Source organism: Anolis carolinensis, chromosome 3 (assembly GCF_035594765.1).
Source record: "Anolis carolinensis isolate JA03-04 chromosome 3, rAnoCar3.1.pri, whole genome shotgun sequence".
NCBI lineage: Eukaryota > Metazoa > Chordata > Lepidosauria > Squamata > Dactyloidae > Anolis > Anolis carolinensis.
In genome coordinates, this window is record NC_085843.1 from 220,485,658 (window position 1) to 220,508,459 (window position 22,802).

Here is a 22,802-nt window from a genome sequence, read left to right on the forward strand (position 1 = left end):
TGTATGCCATAGAGAGTTATGAAAGCAAGGACAAGATGTAGGTTTGGAGTCAATGTAGTGAGTGCAACAAGGCATTTGTTTCAGATCTCTATTCACATAATTATTTCTTTGCCATTTTTCTTCAGGATGAATGAATACTGCCTTAACCTGCATTCCCACAAAGTTTCAAATGCTGCCCTGTAAGTAGATCAAAGTTTGTCAACCATTCTTTCCCTCTACTCAGTAGAATAGCTGCCCAAAGTAGTGCCACATGCTGCTGATTTTGACATGACACCATGCCTTTCCCTGGCACTATGATGAAGTACCCTAAAATTAGCCTTCTTACTACTTTGTCAAGACTGCATGCAGGGAAGCAGGCAGCCCACGGTGGAGAGAGAGCAAAGAGGCACCGGAGAGGAAAGGCCTGGGACACTCGCACACGCAAGCAGGTCACGCCACTTTACGGTGAGCTGTGCTGGCATCTGTTCAAATTTCCACAATGGGTTCTTTAAAAACCATTCATTGTGCTAAAGTGTTCTGGGATGGAGCAATTGAGAATATTACAATAAAAGCAGAGAACATCAGAGAGTAGAACTGAGAAAAGAAGGATTTGTTTTCACCATTTAAGAATGAGCAGTATTAGCTGTGAGAATAAAGCAATACTAATGGGTACTAATGGAGTAATATTTGTTAAAATATTGATAGCATTGCATTCACTGCAAAAAAGGAATAGAATTGGTTTGAAAGGAAACTATCTTGTTTAAAACATAGGTCAGTCATAATTGGTTTAAGTCAGGTTTGGTTAAATTTTTGGCCTTCAGAAGTTTTGGTCAACTCCCATAATGCCTTACTATTGGCTGTACTGGTGGCCAAACAAAGAGTCTGAAATATTTGGAAAGCCAAAGCTCCTCAGGGATTTTTTTTTTCTAAATAGTCAGTTAATCAATTTAATTGACTAACTGGTAGAGACAAAAGTCGAAGACTTACTAGTTTATTTGTTTACACTACTATGGTTCTGATATTTAATCAAAGTAGGAGATACAAACATGAAGTGATATCTAATACTTTCTTACTATTTGCTTTGTTTATTAAACTGGAAATTACCTTATGCCTCCCTTGGAAAGCAATCCTGTGCTCACTTACTTTGGGGCAAGCCTTACTGAACTCTAATTTACTTCTGAATAGACATGTACAGCATTGTGTTGATAGTTTCTACAAAGGGTAGATATGTAGGCATTCTACATTGGGATAATATGTACATGTCTTTAGAAACATATCGGCACAATGCTGTACAGATCTATTCAAAAGTAAATCAATACACTCAAAGACAGATAACACTATGTAACACGAGTCTTGTCCCTGGGTTATAAATATCATTTCTGAATTGGTTCTATAGTAAAAACATGGAAAAGGTTTATGAAACTACAAAAACTTTGTTTTTGTGGTACATCCTGCAGCACATTTTGCTATACTTTTTCAATGAATTTCAACCAATTCAACATAGTTTGTGGCAGTCACAAAAACGAAGTTTCTGGAGTATAACAACTACTTTCAAAGTAAGTACCATACAATTAAACAGGAAATAACATTTTCAAACCAGGAACAGATTTTTTTTCAAATTTTGTTACATAGTGGATCGTATAAAATAATAAGTTAATAGCCTCAAATAAAAAATGAAAGTACAGTGTTCTCTCAATTTTCCACATACTTATTTTTGTACAAATAATAATCTTACAGAAAAGTATTTATTAGGAGCCAATTATGGATTTTAAAATAAGGAATGTCTTAGGATGCAGAAAAAAATTACATAAGAGGAACTGAGAGTGAGTCAGGCTATATAAAATACCTCATAGATGGACACAAGGCAGAGTAGCAGCAGTTGACAGAGGGAGCCAATTTGGCAGGAGGAAATATTCTGAAATCTCCAGGGGGAAACGAAACCTTAGAATATTGGTGTGTTATTAAAAGACAAAGCAACATGCAGCAAGACTTTTAAAACCTAGAGGGCAAAAAAATGAAATAAAGATAATGGGGCCATATTCATATAATGTACTCCAATTTGTTTTTGAAATCTGGTAGAAAAAACACCCTTAAGACATTAAAGAATAGTTGTAATTTAAAACACTTGTGAAAGAAGGGATACATTTTTCAAAAATTTTCTTTAATCCATTTGAAAAAACCATGAGATGGGTCCTTAGATAAATAGTTCAGAATCCCTTCTAGAACATTCTTTGAAGTTATATTCTCAGCCCCCTTAGAGAAAGGGACATTCTCAATAAACTTTTTTGCCCCTGTAAATGTAGGGAATAGTCCAGGATACCCTAAGTTATTATTCAAATAATGAAATGCTGTTCCTTGCCCATTTTATGTCTCCAAAACCAGGACAACAATTGCTAACCAATGCCATGCTCCTCAGTTGATCGTGAGCAGTGGAAAACTGGTGAGTGGTCAGACTCTCTACATCTTCACTCTAAAACCTTAGTGCTCTGATAATAATGTATCCGTCCTTAGGTGACTGAATGTTCAGTACAAAGAACCCAGGTGTTGGACAAGTCATGATGTCTAAACCATAAATTTTCGTGTTCCATTTGTGAATGAAAAAGTGTTTTATTTTGTGGAGATATATTACATGAGGGAGTGTACCAGGTGAATATATTCACATGGTACATAGGTAAAGGTAAAGGTTTCCCCTGATGTTAAGTCCAGTCATGTCTGACTGGGGGTTGGTGCTCATCTCCATTTCTAAGCCGAAGAGCCGGCATTGTCCGTAGACACCTCCAAGGTCATGTGGCTGGCATGACTGCATGGAGCGCCATACCTAAACCAAAGCAGTTATATATGCAAGGCTGCTTTTCTTCAACCTCCACTTTCCTCCAACCTCCACTTTCCTCCTTCAATCCATCCATAAAAGACAGTTTTAGAGTACCAGTTATCATGCCCTCCAAATTAGGTTTTCACTGTTTAATCTAAACTGGATTTTAAGTCTAATTTTTCCGAACAAGCATTGATCAAACAGTGAGGTTTTAATTTAAAGACCTTGTTTGAACAAGCTACTGTTTAAATGCATGAATAAGTTGACAAGCAGTAGTTAGCTGGAAACTGACTGATGCTCTCAATCTTTCTCCCCCACCCCATCTGAGGATTGGAGTGCATGGGGAGTGGGGTGTGCAAGCCATGGGCTCATTTGTGTAGCACTAAACTATGATTTTATGTTACAGTTATGGTTGCGGAGTTAGGAGTTTAGAGTTAGGATCTCCCCCCATCAAAAGATGGGGGAGATCCAAGCCACCCGCTAATCAAACCCTTTGGGTGTGGGCATTTTGAAACATCTTGAAGAATCCACCATCCCAACTCTCCAACCATCTACAATTTCCCAGGGTCTGGGAAATTCGCAACTAGTCAAATGTAAAACCTCCAAATGTAGAAGTCTGACTGTACATCAGAGCACAGTCAGTGGTTGATTGCTAACATAACACTGAACCATTATTTGAACTATAGTTTAAAATGCAATTCATAGTTTAAGCGTCCAAACATGTAGCTGTAGTTTTCTGACATCTGAGCCTTCAACAAGCTCTCAAATATGACCTAGTTGAGGGCTTAACATATCTTAATTTGACACTGGGTTCATAAGTCTCCCCGATGAATCTGTTTTGGTCCTAAGGTCAGCTTTAGAGGCTACTTTATGCTCCATCCCTGATAATCAGTTGATGCAAGACGCAGATACCATCCAGGGATCATTCATAAACTGTGGACATCTGTCAGTTTCTTTTGCCATTTTGCGTAACTGCTTAAGTCCCATCTATTTCTTAGGGTATTAAAATGCCTTTATCTGAACTTTGACCTGAATTATTTCATGCAATTAAAAAACTGTTAATATGTCACTTTCTATTGGGAACTGTGATCTGGAAATCTTTATTTTATGGGAGATTTTTATTTTTAGTTCCTTTGAATGTAAGTCATAGAAAAGAGAGCAAAGCTTTATCAAAATACTTGCTGTTGCTGTGACCTAAGAATCTCTGAATCTCCACAAATGACCAATAGTCCATCAGTAAATACTGTGCATTGCAATTCTGTGTACACTTACTTGGAAGGGTGCAACATTGAAAGCAATGGTGTTTACTTTAGAGTGGGTGAGCATGTAATCATGCTACATAAAGTATGGCATCCATCTTCACAAAAATAACTAGCAACTCTCTACATGAAATATGAACAGTTCATTAAAATATTTATGGGTCGCAAGCAACCCTGAACAATCCTCATCTTCACCACTGATTTTTATTTATTTATTTGAAAGAATATTAGTTTTATTCATTATAAGCACTCTTGGTTTTGGGGATGGGTAGAAATGGATGTTAGGAAAGGTCTTTGAAATATTGGGTGGAGCTTCCATTATAGTTCATAATGTATAATCTGTCTTTACTCTAAATATGAAAATGGGTCATATGATGTGTTGTAGATTCTTAATGTATACTCACAGACTATGTAGAAAAATACATTTAATATCATCTCCACCTGGTAACTTATGCACCCTCTAACTAGCTTTTCAGATGCTTTGGCCTCCAACGCCCAGAATTCCTGACCATTGAACAGCTGGCTAGGGCTTCTGGAAGTTGGAGGCCAAAACAACTGGAACAGTTTGAGGATGCCTGCACTAATTCAAATAAAAATGCCCACAGGCTCAATTTTGCCAGACCTCTTAGAGAAGGTGTGGCCAACAAGGACAACTTCTAAATAACATTCATATCGGGATCTGAAACACAGAGGGCACTATCAAGTGGCCAGCCTCAGCTGACTATAGAAATTGTTTGGGGATGTAAAAAGGGAAGATATTTATAGACAGATTAAATGCAACCTACAAAAATCTGTCACCTAATTAGAATTTTAAATGAACCAGCTGCTATCCCTCACATTCATTCATACCAATCTTCCTTCTTCATATTTAAATTAATTATTTTGTTTAATGTTTTTCTTTTTCATGAAAAAAGTTGTCAGAAAAAGAAAGGAGGGTGGGAAACATACACAATGGGATCTCCATTTATTACATGGACAATTTTATATTTTTGTCTTCATAACAAATGCACAATCCTCTAACCTTCAGTAAAATCCAGATGTTTAATGGTAGTCCTCCTAACTAATACTCCCACTGATAGAATTTTTTAATGAATAAAATGTTTGTTTCCAAAACTCTTACCATGTTTGGATCTATTTGCCATCTATAAATGAAAATGCTCTGTTCACAGATCCATTTTGATGGATTCTTTTCCTTCCAGGCCATAGACCGCCCCTTTCAATAGGTCTCCCAATTCTCTATGTAGCATTTTCAGAGGGAGTAAGGGTTTCCTTTGGGAGGAGGTGGTATGGAAGTCCGCTTCATTCACCCTGGTTATACACACCTAAATCCAGATCCAGTCCAGTGTTTTGTAGAGAAGTAACTGCAGAGCTTAACCCACAAATACAGGAATCTATGCAGAACCGGAATCTTATTGTTTGCCACATGGGAGGTCCAAAATAATCAAACTGTGTTTTGTCCCATAGCTAAGACTAGGAAACCATGTTGCACTTGTAAGAGACATCTGATTAAACTATCAGCAGAACCTTTTAAACACCTTTAGTGTTTGACCCATGCCACTTTTGTGTATAACTTCAGTGCCTTTTGTGGTGAGTGGTAGATAGAAAAGTTGTAGTTAAATTACAATACTATCTGCTAGGTTATAGTGGGCATTTGGCATCCACACAATTTGGCGCAGGACCCCCCCCCCCCCCCCGCCGCCCCCCGAAATAAAAATCTGAGGTTCCTCAAGTTCCATTATATACAATGGTGTAAAATCTGTTTGTTTGTTTTTTTGTTTTAGAAATTTCAAAGGTGGGGTATATTTCAAGCAATGGATAATTGAATCTGTGGATGCAGAATCCTTGGATACAACTGTATACTGTATTCCACAACTGCCAGGTTATTGTTGCACATGAAGCCAAACAATGGCTGTAGTTTTCATCCCTGTCACTAAAGATACACTAACAATTAATTGACTAACCATTTGCTCCCTTTTCATTTCACCCCAAACCGACTCTGTGAAATAGCCACCATGCCCTGTGTAATGATAGAATCATTCCTGTCTAAATTAGGTTGCATCTCTATAATATCCTTCCTTCCCAAGTTAGCAATTGGGGGCGGGGGGGGGGGGGGCAGAAAAATGAAAAAGTATGGAAAATTAAAATTGGGTCCAGTATTGTAAAGCTAAAGTTAAAGGTAGGTTTGGGCACTGAAAAGACTGCTAACAATAAAGGACAGGTTGGAGACCTGTCTTGGAAAGGTCATTTCTTCCACATCCTTCTCAGTTTTAAACACTATGGGAAAAATCTACAGCCTTCTTCACACACAGTATTTCCTCCCCTTAGGCCCCTCCTAATAAATCCTCCATAAGAAGGGGGAATCTGAACAAAAGACTTCAGTTATCACCACCTGGTGCTTTTACATGAGAAATCAGCAGAGAAACAATTCACCGCACAAAATTTTTAAAAAGATACAAACGCATGCAAGCTGTCACTATGAGTGAGAACAAAAGAAAACACCTCCCAGTTTTGAATAGAGGGAAAATACATTTAAAAAAAAAAAATAAAAATAGCATCTGCAGAGTCAGAAAACAACAATTTCAGTTTTCTCTCAATTGAAAACTCAATTGAAAGGCTATAGCTATTGATAAAGATTTACGACTGATTTCTATGTAGTGCCTACATTTATAAAATACATAATGCATAACGAAAAGAATATGATTGTGTAGTTAAACCTAGTGGTTTATCAGTTCTCTAAAAGCTAAGTAGTTTCCTCATAAATAATCCATGTTTATACTGTCTTTGTTTCCTTTGGACATTTCCTGGAATATTACCACTTTTCATAAATATAGACTCTTAATTAGTACTGTAGCCTTTATTTATTTTCAAATCAGTATTTCTTATAATAATTGGACTGGCCATTGAAAACAGCTTTTAACTTAAAGATTTCTAATATATTGCTTAGAATGTAAAAGACTTACCCAAACAACCTGTTTTTTCAATAATTTGTTAGAAGTTCTATCTGCTCTAGTGGTCTTTCTGAAGAGAAAAATCACTGGAAATAATATAATAATAATAAAACTTTATTTATATTCTGCCCTCTCTTCCTGAGGGGACTCAGGGAAGACAGAACTGATTTCATAGCTAAATGAAATGGCATACAGTCTCCTTTTCTAGGTAACCAGTGGTCTACTAACTTGTCTATAAATGTTTGTGTTAACACACAATTTGTCATATCACACTGTATTTTAAATGTAATGACCTACTCTGGATAACCCAACAGGAATGAGTCAGCTTATAACTTTGCCATTAGAAGACTAATTTGCTAGGAAACTTATTAAAAGGCACAAGGGATGAATATTTCTTAAATGAATAGACTTCTACCATAGATTCCAGTTGTCCTAATTTTCATTGGTGGAGAGGTATAAGAGATGTATTTTTTGTTTGAAGTTTTAATTTTGTATGGTGCTTTTAATTTTCTCACTACCCAAGCATCCTTTTGCGACAGCTGAATGTAGGTTTTTCAACATTTCTTTGGTGGACACTACACAGAGAAACCCCTGCCACACTCCCATCATCCAAAATTTTGCATGTTATAAATAGTTGGCAGGACTTCAGAATTGCATTTAGTTCTGGCAACATGTTTCTTTCCAATAATCATATTTTAATACTGACATATCACTAAAATATACGTCTTCATAATGCATACATCACAGAACAGATTAGGTTTCTCTAACAGTTGATGTTAACTGAAGGCAAAATAAATTAATTCAGCATGAGGGTAAAATTTCCTGCATATGCATATCTATTACTCTCAAGATGTCTAAGGCTATGGCTATGTTGTTGTTTTAGAGGACAGGATTCATATTTCTGCTGAGGCTCGGAAACCCATTAGGGGACCTTGGGCAAGTCACATTCTCACAGCCTCAGAGGAAGGCAAAGGCCATCCCCATTGAACAAATAATGCCAGGTGAATATTGAAAATATTTGCTGGAAAAAAATTAATCCTAAGTTTCACAACTGCTTTTTAATGCAGCACAGCAATATAGGCTAATTATTAGGCTGTGTATGTTGTCTGATGGGACCTCAGCAAAATTATTGAATCCTTCATTTTTAAACCAGGTCTTAAGGTGTGTCTAAAAGGCTTTTAATAATTTTATTGTTTGTACAATTGTACTTTTTTGGTTCCTTAATAGATATGCTTTTAGATTAGTTTTATTCACAACGATAACTCGTATTTTAGCCATTGTGTGTTTTATCGATGGTAGCTTGCATTTGCATCTCAGGGCTGGTGGAAAGGCTGGATATTGAATAAGTAAATAATAAACCCATCAAAGTTAAGATCATAAATCGTTGTCATCAGATGGCAGGGAGAAAACTCCCATCTCTGCAGAAAATATTTCTATGTTAAACAAAATAATAGATCTGTGGCAGGCATAATATATCCTAATAAGTGTTAAACTCTAAGATGTACTATCCATGTGTTCATCCTTGAAGTGCACTAAGTTACCAACAAAACGCACAGTCCAGTAAGGATCTCTCTGGCTAGATCTACATTTTCCTATATCCCAGGATCTGATCCCAGACTATCTGTTTTGAACTGGATTATATGAGTCTCCACTGCCATATAATCTGGGATCAGATCCTGGAATATAGAGCAGTGTAGAGGGGGCCTCTGTTGATGGATTATCCCTTTTGCAATGATTCTTTTAGCCAGTGCTAACTCAGTGCCTTCCCTGCTTTAGACTACAAGCTTCCTGTGGTTTTAGCTTCTTCTCAAAGAGCAAACAACTACTACGAGACTGGCAAATGTCTAGTATTTCATAGACTATTTAAACATTTTTTACAGCATGCTCTTCCATAGATTTATATGAGTCATGCCAGTTGCTTCTTTGTATGTAAATTAAAAGAGAGTCTTGATTCAGTAGCTTGAGGGATGAATAAGAAAATTCCATATAGATGAATGAAATAATTATATATAGGGGAAGAAGCTGATGAGATCATAGAACTTTAGAAATTTGTGAGTATGTTCATGAAACATCAGTTTAGGATTTAAGTTAAAAGGGGAAGAACCTGACAATTCTTTAGTCATTTCTTTTCAAACAATCAGTTTCACACACACAAAAATAGACTAAGGTAAAAATAATCATGTACAGTACTTTTGAAATGACTTTCTGACAAGTGGTTTCATGTGGTGTAGTGCCTGATTGGAAACAGTAGAGGGAGCGTGGGAAGCAGTCAGAAGTAGGAGAAGAAAAGCAATGCTGTACCTTCAGAGCAAATATGGTTCAAATTCAATAAATGCTTTCTTCTTTAGCCTGCTTGCAGTGCTTAGGCAAGTGCTTTGGCTCAAACAACAAACAGTTTCACTAAAAGTTCATAACATTGGCAGTTTCTAAATAGGTAGCTGTCTTAGCATTTTGCAACAAAAACAACGCTTCCATTGTGTCTTTTAAAAATAACAGTTTTATTATACATGATGTGTTATAAAAATGTGTTAGCCTTAAAAGCTGAATCCACATAAAGCAGGGGTCCTCAAACTTTTAGAGAAGAGGGCCGGTCCACAATCCTTCAGACTGTGGAGGGGCCGAATTATCATTTGGAAAAAAAAAAAAACAAGTTCCTATGCACACTGCACATATCTTATTTGTAGTGCAAAACAACAACAACAATGAAAGAACAATACAATATTTAAAAATGAAAACAATTGTAACCAACATAAACCTATCAGGATTTCAATGGGAAGTGTGGACCTGCTTCTGGCCAATGAGATAGTTAATTAGGATTGTTGTTGTGTCATTTCAGACTTTGGGTGAGGCTAAGTCTAAAATTGGAGCCTCCGATGGCTCAGTGTGTTAAAGCACTGAGCTGTTGAACGTGCAGAGCGAAAAGTCCCAGGTTCAAACCCGGGGAGCAGAGTGAGCGCCCGCTGTTAGCTCCAGCTTCTGCCAACCTAGCAGTTCGAAAACATACAAATGTGAGTAGATCAATAGGTACTGCTCTGGCGGGAAAATAACGGCGTTCCATGGAGTCATACTGGCCACATGACCTTGGAGGTGTCTATGGACAACGCCGGCTCTTTGGCTTAGAAATGAAGATGAGCACCAACCCCCAGAGTTGGACACGACTGGACTTAATGTCAGGGGAAACCTTTACCTTTACCTTTGAAGTCTAAAATTATTTATTTATTCATTTACTACATTTATTTATTACATTTATATCCCGCTCTTCTCACCCCGAAGGGGACTCAGAGCAGCTGTATGTACATACAATATATTATATTATTAGCATATCACATTAGCATTATATATTACTATATTGAACTATACCACTATACTGTAATATTATATGTAATATATAACATATAATTAATATTATTATATGGAATTATTATTAGTATTATATTGTATAACATTATAATATTATTATCAATATTATATGTATATACAATATATTATATTATTTAAAATGATATAAAAATATTATATTATAAAACTGAGGGCAGGGGCCAGGTAAATGACCTTGGAGGGCCGCATCCGGCCCCCGGGCCTTAGTTTGGGGACCCCTGACATAAAGGCTATATCCCAGCTCCAGTGTATAGCGCCCAGCCCTGGCTTGACCTCAATAATGTCAAACTTACCAGTTTTATTTTTTTCCTTGTTTTCTTGTCAAACTTACCACCAACCTACACTCTCATTGTAAGATGAGATGGTTGTGATGGCATTGGAGGAATGAAAGGGCATTGGAGAAATGATAGATGGAGAAAAGGAAAGACAGAAGGAAAGAAGAATATTCTTAAAGTTTAGTTACTGTTGGAAATAAAGGTTCAAAGTATATATGTCCTGCCTAAATGATGTTGCTCCCTAAGGTGATTGTGATTGCCAGATCTGTAGATAAATATGGGGGGGACACTTGTTTGCTAGGCCAGCTCATGGCTGGCATATCTGTGGCAGAGTTGCATTAGGACTAGTGAGATGAGAGCCTATCACAAGATCTGTGAAATTTGAAGTCTTATGGAAACTCTAAAACTACCAAAACTCTTAGGGCCCTTCTACACTGCCCGATATCCCGCAACCCATCATGGGTTAATCCAAGGCATCCATACTATGCCTGATTAATGCTGAGTAAACCAGGGGCAGTTCCAAACAGGCCCAAAAGACAGGACCTGAGGCATCCAAATGACACCCGAGGTAAAGCTGAATAAATCCGGAGAAAACTGGGATTTTCCAGTTTGCTCCATATTACGAAAGCACCTGAAAGATCCAGACCTTAAGCTAAGAATGAGAAGCTGGTGAAGGGAACCAGTGTGCGTTTGTGCATAAGAGAGAGGGTGCTTTCAGACAGCAACTAAATGTGGGTGAAAATGGGTTAAAGTATCCCATTTTCACCCACATTGTTGTCCCTCCCACCCACCCCCCACCCCCAGCCCTTAAAATAAGTAAAAATGTACCAGGCCACCATGACGCATCTCTGGAAGCCTCCTGGCACATTGAAATGATGTGCCAGGAACCGAGGGAGGAAGGGAGGAGAGATTTGTCATTTCTACACACCAGGACCCCTCTGGAGATGGCGGCCTGGTAAATTTTTACTTATTTTAAGGGCTTGTTGGGGGTGCCCTCCCTGGTTTTCTGGGCTTTTAGAAGCCCGAAGAACCAAGATGGTCTGTGCTGACTGACCCCAAGACTGCGGAAGAAGTCAGTCCCCACAGGCACATACCCTATTAGACACAGGTCTTTCAGGAAGGCCGGGATCTAATGGGGTATCAAATTAATTTGGGACAAACCTTTGTCCCGAATTAATCCTCTTTTACCAGAGGCTTCATTTAGACACCTCTGGTAAAAGTCCAACAAGGCCCACATTTTGGGCCCTGTCTGGGAGGGCCCAGAGAGAGAGGTGGTAATGTCAAGAGTGCTAAATGTAGAAATCTACGTTTTTAGACTGAAGCATCAGTGTCTATTTCATTTTCCATGGCATTTCAGTCTATGGAGTTAATACACATATTAATCAAACCGTACCTACAAGTATTGTTTAGTTATGATGTGAAAAATAGAAATGATTTCATGTATCAGCAGCAGAAATACTGCATCTAATTCTAGGAATGGTATCAGGACATGAGTCAGATGGTATTATTACTAAATACCATCCACAGAAAGTGCTAGACCATTCTCTTCCCCTGTCTCACTGTGTGTATGTGTCTTTGTACATTTGGAGAACAAGACAAGTCTCACACTGTCGTTTTTTTTAAGGTAGAAAGAGGGATCCCTATAGAGATCAGGGCTATATTTATAACTTCCCTATGGGATTGTGTGTTGCAAGTGGGGGGGGGGGGGGTTTGATGCCAGGGTTGCCAAAAAAGACATGATTGCTTTAAAATAAGGTATGTGGTTAGTACGACCTGTTTTGAAAAAATATATAAATGTTCCAGGAAATTTCAAGAATGTTGGCTTCAGACAAGATGTGAACTCTACTTCCCTTGTTTGAAAGAAGAGGTGGGCAACTTTTGAAGGTTGTGGGTCTTCAGGCCCGACCCTAGGTAATTTTCAAGTGTACGCAAACAGTATTTTGGCGCCCCCCCCCCCCAAACCAATCACTGAAAAATAAAATAATCAATACAAAGAAACACTAAGTTGGGTGGGGGGGAGACAATTAACATTTTGAGAAAGCAGTGTATTTTTTGGATTGCTGTCGGTTTTTCGAGCTGTAGGTTCTTCCCCAGTCTCCAACAGACCTCAACCTCTGAGGATGCCTGCCATAGATGCGGGCAAAATGTCAGGAGAGAATGCCTCTGGAACATGACCATACAGGCCGAAAAACCTACAACAATCTAGTGACTCAGGCCATAAAAGCCTTCGACAACACAGTGCATTTTTTTCCCAGTCTCCAACAGACCTCAACCTCTGAGGATGCCTGCCATAGATGCGGGCAAAATGTCAGGAGAGAATGCCTCTGGAACATGACCATACAGGCCGAAAAACCTACAACAATCTAGTGACTCAGGCCATAAAAGCCTTCGACAACACAGTGCATTTTTTTTCCAGACTATAAAATAGTGATACTGCTGTTTTGTCAAAGGCTTTCATGGCCAGAATCACTGGGCTGCTCTGAGTTTTCTGGGCTCTATGGCCATGTTCCAGAAGCATTTTCTCCTGACGTTTCACCTGCATGTATAGCAGGCATCCTCAGAGGTTGTGAGATCTGTTGGAAACTAGGCAATTGGGATTGATATATCTGTGGAAAGTCGAAGGTGGGAGAAAGAACGCATGTCTGCTTGAGGCAGGTGTGAATTTTGCAATTGGCCACCTTGATTAGCATTTAATAGCCTTGCAGCTTCAAGGTCTGGCTGCTTTCTGCCTGGGGGAATCCTGTGTTAGGAGGTGATTAGCTGGTCCTGATTGTTTCATGTCTGGAATTCCCCTGTTTTTGAGTGTTGTTCTTTACTGTCCTGATGTTAGAGTTTTTAATACTTGTAGTTTTTAAATACTGGTAGCCTGATTTCTGACAACTACCATGTCAGACTACACAGAGAAGCCATTGACATCCACAACCATATGGACAATTTCAACAAAAAGGAGGAAACATGAAAATGAACAAAATCTGGCTACCAGTATTTTAAAAACAGGACAGTAAATAAAGAATAACACTCAGAAAACAGAGAATTTCCAGATGAAAAACAATCAGGGCCATCTAACATCTCCCAACAAAGGATTCCCCCAGGCAGGAAGCAGCCAGACCTTGAAGCTGAAAAGCTATTCAATGCTAATCAAGGTGGCCAATTGAAACATTCACACCTGCCTCAAACAGACAAGAGTTTTTTCTCCCACCCTGGATATTCCATAGATATATAAACCCCAGTTGATTAGTTTCCAACAGACCTCACAACCTCTGAGGATGCCTGCCATAGATGTGGACGAAACATCAGGAGAAAATGCTTCTGGATGCTACAGTCCAGAAAATTCACAGCAACCAGTGATACAGCTGTTACTGCAAGCCTGGCTCAGAGGAGGGCTTCTTACAAGGCTGGAAAAAAGCAGGAAAAAAGACACACACATTAGATCTGGTAAGATGGAGCATGCCGAATCCAAGGAATAGATGCAGGGAAAGTTGCCAAGTGTAGGCTATCCGGAAGTGAGAGGTCTTTCTGTCTCTTCCTAGAAAGCCTGCTCCAGCCAAGGGTTCCCCCTGCTTCACTCCTTCCTTCCTTCGGTATGGCCAGGGCTGCTTCTGTGTCCGAATGCGTGTGCTGGCTGCAGAGGCGTGTGACACACAAGCACACTGCCGTCCCTCCCTGCCTGGGGCGCCTCAACGGCACCACCTGCAATTGCTTACTTTGCTTATAGCTTCAGCCGCCCCTGTGGGTCTTATTTTTGCTCTCCACTTTACCTACAAGTCCCATGTACCGCTCCAACCTGACCCACACCCAACCCAAATTCCAAAAAATGGCAAATCATGATGGAAGGATATATGCTATAGGCTTCATATTGTTAATCATTAAGATAATTATTTCATATAACCAAACAGTTAAAGAGGAAAATGGACTATGATTGAAAAGTGTAGAATTTCTGGATCATGGCAGTCTGTTAATTTTTACTTGAAACAGGGAGAAAAAAAGTTATTTCCTAAAAATGTGTTGCTTAAGTGGTACTTAAAAAGGCTTGTCCATATTAATTTGGCTATCTTCGCAGTGATTTTGTTTATGAGCTGGAAGCATAGGTGACAACAAGATGGTCTAGAAGAGATAGAATTCTCGGTAGATAGATAGCTGACAAATGGCAAAAAACCTATTACAAATTCCCAAGATAAAAGATCCTATGAAGATGCCAGCCACAGATGCAGATGAAATGTCAGGGGGAAATGCTACTTGAACACGACCACACAGCCCAGAAACCACACAATACCCCCGTGATTCCAGCCGTGAAAGCCTTCGACAATACTGTCAGTCCCTTCCTCTTATTGGGGTGGCCTTTTCTCCACAGCTCTTATAAGATGTGTACCAGCTCATTAGCACAAGCTCATTCTTCCTCTACATTTCTTTTATTATGACGTATATGAAAGTAACTAGCTGTGTAGTGGATGTTTTGCATTACAGCTCCCATAATTTCTACTATCGGCTGTGATTTAGTAGAGCTGTAGTCCAAAACATTTGTTCTTTGCTTGGATAAGCAGGAAGGCCAGATAGCTGCTGCAACCAAAGTCCCTTGCTCAGCAATGGTGGATTACCACCTGCACCTTTTCATAGGGCAAGCAGATATGCCCACAATGGTTCATTCCTTAATTACCTACCAATTAGCCTATAGTAATGCACTTTACATGGAGATACTCTTGGGAATGTTTGGAAACTGCAGCTAGTACAAAATTCAGTGACAAGATTACTTCAAGGTATGCAGTGATATTTCATGGGCCTTGTTCTGATAGCCAATTTGCTTCCAAAATCCGTTGTATGTTTGTGTTTTGACTTACACCCCCCTCCAATATCTTAGGGCTAAGATATCTGAAAGTCCCCTTCTTCCATATGAGCTTTTCTCAAGTTTGCGATCCCTGGCAGAAGCACTATTGCAAATTCCACCATCTCATAAGGCTAAGTTGGAGCATAAACATAACAAGGTTTTCTCTTCCACAGCTCCGCATCGGTGAATCTCCCAAATAAAACAGGTTGACTTTTGAGTTTCTGGTGGCCAGCTAAGACTGTTATTTCACACTGCCTTTAATCCTTAAAATCACGTACAGTTGTTTTAAACTATGTTTTAACACTATTTAAAAGAGTTGCTTTCATTTTTTGAAAATATTTTTCGTTTATGTATGAAATGTTTTAAATGATTTTTCCTACTGTATTTGGAAATCATGAAGAGCAGTCTAACATTTTCAGTCTGCATATGAAAATATTTTCAAAGCAGGAAGATTCCCAAGACCACTTTCTCCCCTGCTCTTACCTTGCTCTCTGCTTAAACTCCCTCATTTTCTAGTTAAATATTTTGTCGTTGCTGTTTGCCTTCAACTCTTTTTACAATAATTTTTCTTTCTTTTTGCACATTATACACAATATCATAATACTGTATCAATCATAGTCTAAACATTTATACTCCCTTAAATTTTTATGGTGGCCCAAAAGACATACCTATTGAAGGGTTTTCTTTGTTCAACACTCAAACTATTACTCCACACTCAACTAAAGATTTTTGTTGGTGGTGTGTGTCTTTGAGTTATTTATGACTTATGATAACCCTAATGAAAACTCATAATAAGAGTTTTCTTGGCAAGATTTGTTCAGGAGAGCCTTGCTATTGCCTTCCGCTCAGAGTAAGAGAATGTGACTTGCTGAAGGTCGCCCAGTGGATTTCCATGCTTGATTTCCTCCTGATAACTCCTGTGGCTGGTATCTTCATAGGATCCTCTAAGATGCCAACCAGAGATGCAGGTGAAACATCAGGAGAAAAATGCTGCTAAAACATGGTCATACTGCCCAGAAATCACACAATACCCTACTGACAGGGCTACATGTAGAAAGAAACCGAGTCCTGTATTCATTCGATGTAAAGTGTGAGATCGTTCTTAGGCACAGCACCAACAAAAATACCACAAATACCACCAGATTTCATAGATTTCACTGATGTCCTTTTATTTCTGTGCTCCATTATCACTTCATTAAGGGCAGTTTGACACCACTTTAACTGGCATGGCTCAATGCTATATGAACATGAGAGTTGTCATGTTGCATTGTCTGTAGCTTCTCTGTTAAATTCCAGGATCCCATAGCATTGAGCCTCCTTAGTTGTGACTAGCAGAGCCCATTACTTTCAATAGATCTGGATTTGGTAGGTCTTAATCCAATACGTTTCAATAGTATTAAATATTCATGTGATCATTTCTCCTTACCTGTTCAGCTGTTGCAAGGAGTTTGTACCACTATCCATATAAACCATCTTCTTTCTACTGCCAGATGTCTGTGAACAAGAGTATCTTTGGATTTGCCTTATGGTTTAAGGCCATACCTAGCCAGATTTCTGGAATTAAGAAAAGGATAGTAATAGTCTGGGATATTTGAACAATGGCCCTCAGTGGAAATAGTCAGTAAATTACTTCTTGGTACTGGATGTTTTGAACAGGTGAAAATAAAAGAAAGGAATGGCAGTGGCTGACCTTTCTCTGGTAGCCAAAGGGGGTGAAATCTAGATGTGTATGAGAGAGTGAAAGGGAACAAAGGAGTCTGAAGGCAGATTTTTGAGAGATAGGGGTGATGAGGAAAGGATTTGTCCAGGGGTTCAAATAAGTTAGTAGCACAAGGAAATGCAGGGGTGCTCTGTCTGAATAACAAGTGCATGGGAGTAGACTGTATATTGGAGTGTTTCACCTGTAGATTTGTAAATAAACTCAAATGTTATGGAATATTATCAGCTTCCAACGATCTCCTCTCAAAGGAAACCAAACCTAGTTAGGTACTATGTACCACTGCCATTTGACATCAGACAAAGAACGGCTGGTGGGCAATATTGCAATAAAAAAACTTAAAACTAACAGAAACAATCAGAACTAGCTCTCTTTCCAAGAATGGATTTCATTGTTATCACAGATTGTTAGAATAGATAACACTAGCCGCTTCCATAAATTAGCATAGACTGAACATGCCTTATCCAAAATGCTTGGAACTAGGAATGTTTTGGATTTTGAATTTTTTGTGGATTTTAGAATACCTGTATTTGCATACACAGAAATTGAAGATGGAACCCAAGTTTAAATACAAAATTCCTTTATATTCCAGATACATCTTATAAGGTAAAGGTAAACGTTTCCCCTGACGTTAAGTCCAGTCATGACCGACTCTGGGGGTTGATGCTCATCTCCATTTCTAAGCCAAAGAGCCAGCATTGTCCATAGACACCTCCAAGGTCATGAGGCCGGCATGACTGCATGGAGTGTCGTTACCTTCCCGCTGGAGCGGTACTTATTGATCTACTCACATTTGCATGTTTTCGAACTGCTAGATTGGCAGGAGCTGGGGCTAATAGCGGGCCGCCTTTTGGTCTGCAAGTTCAGCAGCTCAGCACTTTAACACACTGTGCCACCGGGGCGCCCCTACATCTCATACACATACCCTAAAAGTTATTTAATGACATATTTTCAACAGTTTTCTGAAAGCATCTGAAAGCAAAGGTCACACAAGAGTGTACTTTTGGATATTGAAGTATTTTGGATTTTGCAAGTCTTGATAAGGAATTGATATCATTATTAGGATATGTAAGCTGCTTTTTTTGGCCCTTTTAAAGTAAGACGGGAGTTTCATCAATTAAATCCGACACCCCTGTCCTAGGTCCTTTACTTTGGAAGTGTTTTCTGTTCTGGTTAATTTCCCAACAATTGTATTTGGGATCATAGTATCCCTCCATTGCACTATTTTTTTAAATGTTGGTTGCTCGAGCTTTTGTTGATTCAATTTTTCAACACTTGCTTTTTCAAGTGCCTATAACCTTACAACTTCATAATCATAATTCTGTCTTCAAGAGTTTTGTGTTGTAAGTATTTAAATTATGCTTACACGTGGGAGTGTGATACCCTGATATTTATTATTGGTCCCAAATGATGGAATGTATTTATTGCTATCTTGGTGGAGTGCTAATGTGGTTTAATCCACATCGGGATTCCATGCTGGATTTAAAACCTCCGGAAGAGTTTGTGGAGGATTGTGAAACTTCTTGAGGGTCTGCAAAGCTCTGTGTGAGTTAGGAGGACACATTTTAACTGTAAGGTCAGTAGAAGTTCTTGGAATTGCAATTTCAGGAAACTGAAACAGAGAAGGGGCTTCTGCAGCCCTGGAGTTGAGCCCATTATAGCTTAGTTTGGCTTGTTTTAATGATGCTTCCTAATCTAATTGGCTGCAGCCACAGTTAGGAATAAGTCAGTCCGGCTCCATTGGACAGTAACCCTTACCTATGTCATTGTTCGTCTCTGTAGCAGTGGAGCTCCAGAGAGCTTGTGGCCATTACTTGGTGCTCTTGCTAATGTAAGCAAAGGCAACCACATGACTGGAAAAGAGAAGAGGGGCTACCACCCCCCCTTTCCCCCTTTCTGGGTTGTACAGACACCTTTGTGTGATCTGTGGAGGCAATTCTGATTCAGAACTGGCCCAAGTGTTCATCTCACCACCACCCCAAAATTTGGGGAAACTCCTGATTTTGCCTAATGTGGAACACAATTGTGTCAAATGGCATTGGGGACAAGATGGCTCCATACTTTATGTAAACACCACAGAACCAATTTTCACCCGCTTTAGGTTAAAGTGCACATGTAGATGTACCCAAAGTGTCTCAATCCTATGAACTCATCAGACATGAAAAAATAAGCATTCTAGGATTCTTCTGCCCATCAGACGATGTAGGCGGACTTCCAACAGGGCTCTGTGGGTGGTAGGACACTGTGCCACCAACATGGTAACCTACCCGTGATCCATTAGGAACAACGGGTTTACAAGGGGATTAAGCCATTCAGTGACACTTCTCCATGTGTGATGGGGCTGGGGCACCGGGTTTGCCCTGCTGTCATGCCAATTCACCATGGAGGCTGGTGAATCGCAACACCGGACCTCATCGATGTGATGGGGTTCCTAGAAGACAAATAGAAGCCAGTAAGAATGTCGGAACTGTTCAATTTATTGTGTAACTGCCTGCTTAGAGCAACATCATGGGTGTATGCTTGGTGTTACAAGCTCCAGGCTCTTAGATTGCCACTTTATTCTTCCTAGGTCAAAGAAAGACAAAGCTATCAGGGCTGTGATAGTGATGTCTCATTCTCAGGTTGACAAAATAGCTGTTGTTGTGGAGAATGGGGATGTTGAGACAAAGAGGCACCACTCCAAGAAGGTTCTTTGAGTGGCTCAACAAATATTCTCATTCTGGGGATGTACCTGTGGGAGACAGAGACACATGATAGATTGCCTGCTTGGTGCAAAAGTTGTGAAAACTGTACATTTTCTAGATAGCCTGATTGATAATGCTGAGCTTGAGTAAGTACTCATGATGCAAAGTGACAGCAATGACCTGAAGAAGTGTAGTTATAAGATCTTGACATTTCCAGTTTCCTTGGTTTGGGTAAAAAGCCAGGACATTTTTTTCTCTGAAACACTTCAGGGAAGGTTGACAGGTGAATTTAAGGAATCTGTATGAAGTGGTAAGACTCCTCAGCTTCATCTAGAGCAGATAGCATTTTAGAGGTTTGTGCCTTAAGAGACCACAAAGTGTATTTTTATTATTTGGTTTGTGTATTCACACATATGCCATATACCAAATGGGATGAGGATCAGGCAGGGGTCCAGTTTTAGTGACAGAGTGCACATAAATTTACTAAATCAGATAATATGGTCCTAATGAGCACTGTAAAACTGAGCTCTTGATACAGTAGTAAGGGGCTAAGCAAAGTGACACAAAATAATGAATATTTTCCAGAATGTTAGTTATTCAGTTTTCCAGTACTGTCAGCTTGTATTAATAGCAACAGTGTATACTGAGTCTGGAATGTATTCAAGTACAGGGTGCTACAATTTCTGAAAGCACATTATGCACCAAACAATATCCAAGAGCATCATCGGACACATCAAGCAAAACCCCATACATCGAATTCTTAGTCATGTTTAACATTCTTCCTTAAACTATATGGACATCTTTACAAAAGAAAGTCTTCTGCCAAATTCTGATCTTGCAGAGGTGTAGGGGTGCTAATATTTTCATCTAATGAGAATCTTAATTCTAACAATTCCTAAAAGAAACGGTTAAGTAAACAGAAAGCGCCAGGCTCAATTTTTCTGTAAATGGTCATGTGAGTATTTTACTTCTTTATTGTGCAAGTGAAGAATCAATGAATAGGGATGGAAATTTGATTTCAGATTGTTTTTGACATGAAATCACCAACATTTACAAAATTCCTAAAAATTGGTTGAAAAGAACTTGAGTTTGTTTTGTTGTTGTTTGTAAGTGGAATATGGGAGAAATTGAAAGGGATAGATTTATCTACTCCAATTTTCCAATTTATGGTGATCCTAAAGTGAACTTACCATGTGGCTTTCTTGGCAAGATTGTTCAAAGGGGCTTTGTCTTTGCCTTCCCCGAGACTGAGAAAGTGGAACTTGCTCAGTAGATTCCCATGGCTGAGTGGGGATTCAAACAATGGTCTTCGGAGTCATAGTCCAGCAGTCAAACCACTACACCATTCTAACCTCCTTTCAAGTTTTTTGTTTTTTTTTGGGGGGGGGGGGGTTTACATCTTCTATTATCCTAACCCTGGGCCACATTGATTGGGACTCATTGATAGCAGTCGAAGAACATCTAGAAGATCACATGTTTCCAACTCCTCTTGGTAATAGTTTTTGCGTTGGTTTTTTTTTTACATTTACACTAAATTGTTTTGAAAACGAATATGATAGGCTTCTACTAATATTTAAATCATAGGAAATATTTTGAGCGATGTTGGAATTAAAGATCATTTTCCCATCAGTACTTAAATACAGAAGGGAAAAGGATATCCTTACACTTTCTGATCATGCTTATATATGTCTAATCAAAAGTAAATGTTTTGGTATCCAATATGACTTACTCATTAAAACATAAAAATAAAGTGTATGATAGCATTAAAACCACTGATACTCAGTGAGTTTTGGAGACCTTCTCCAAATTATAATAATATTATAGTACTTTGATTTCCCTCCCTGGTAGAATTTCTCCCCCATGGAATTGTCTTGATTATAAAACATTGCCTTCTTATTTGATTTCTTTATTAATTAATGCAGTGTTCTTAAAATATTTATATTAACAATTTCTACCTGCAGTTCTGCCCTAAAATAAATGTTTGGATATTCCAGTTAAATTCTGTTTAAAATAGTTGAGGTTTTTAAAAATAAAAAACAGCATGACATGGTTGTTTTAAAAAACAAAAAACAAAAATAGGTTTCTTTATTAACAATATGTAATGTTAGGCATCTTATACATTCAGAGAACAAGACACAGCTAAATAAATAAGGAGGAGTTTTAATCTCACTATTTTGAGCTATTAAAGTTACCACTCCGCTTTGATAAGATTAGACCCTGAACAATATTAAATCTGTTTTGCGTTTTCTTAACAACTTACACCAGGAATGCATAAGCATCTACAGAAGATATTTTATGTGGGGAGAGAAAATGAGGATCCCACCCTCCGTAGGTGCTGTTACAGCAATGGAATCCCTTTGCTCAATATTATCCTGTCCAATGAGGTGGAATGTTTCACAAGCACATGGTTTATGTGTCTCAAAATAACTTGGGACCTGCAAACTGACAAATGCTATTGCTTCAGTGGTGACAGGTTGCCCGGCTTCTTACAGCCATCTTCCCTAAAACGAAGGTTAACGCCTTTCCCCCCTCCGCCGATGGACTCCAAGACATTTCAGTTCCGAAAGACCTGAAGGGGTACCATCGCTTCGGTCATTTTGTATCTCATTTTTAGGAATAATTGTCACCGTGTTTGTGAGTTGGATTTTAACATCTGGACTAACTAGAAAAGGTAACATCTTTAAACTTTCAAGTATGCTATGTTTTGATGACCTTGCACAGGTGCACGGAGGGTCTAGAATAGAGGGTGGCAGTTTACTTTATGTCTGAATGCTTATTATTGCTGATAAGTCATATTATAGGAGCAAGTCCCTTTTTTACTATCTGTCTTGAATTACAAAGAGGATCCATGTTTAAAGAGAACAGAATGAGCTTTGGAATCATAAAGACAGACAGAAGGGATGAGAAAGTTTCAATTTTTTTAATCTC

General features: G+C 38.8%; 1 protein-coding gene across 3 annotated transcripts in view; it reads left to right on the forward strand.

Annotated features, from left to right (window-relative positions):
• mypn (myopalladin) overlaps positions 1–22,802 on the forward strand; it is a 97,196-nt gene that overhangs the window by 3,735 nt on the left and 70,659 nt on the right. Inside the window, exons 2-4 of one of the 3 annotated variants that reach the window (XM_008115176.3) lie at positions 126–179; positions 338–444; positions 2,362–2,419. The gene's annotated coding sequence lies outside the window, so the exon portion shown is untranslated. Of the gene's footprint in view, positions 1–125; positions 180–337; positions 445–2,361; positions 2,420–22,293; positions 22,546–22,802 lie in introns of those variants that run through there. The other 2 variants (XM_008115177.3, XM_003223692.4) reach the window with 2 other exon arrangements.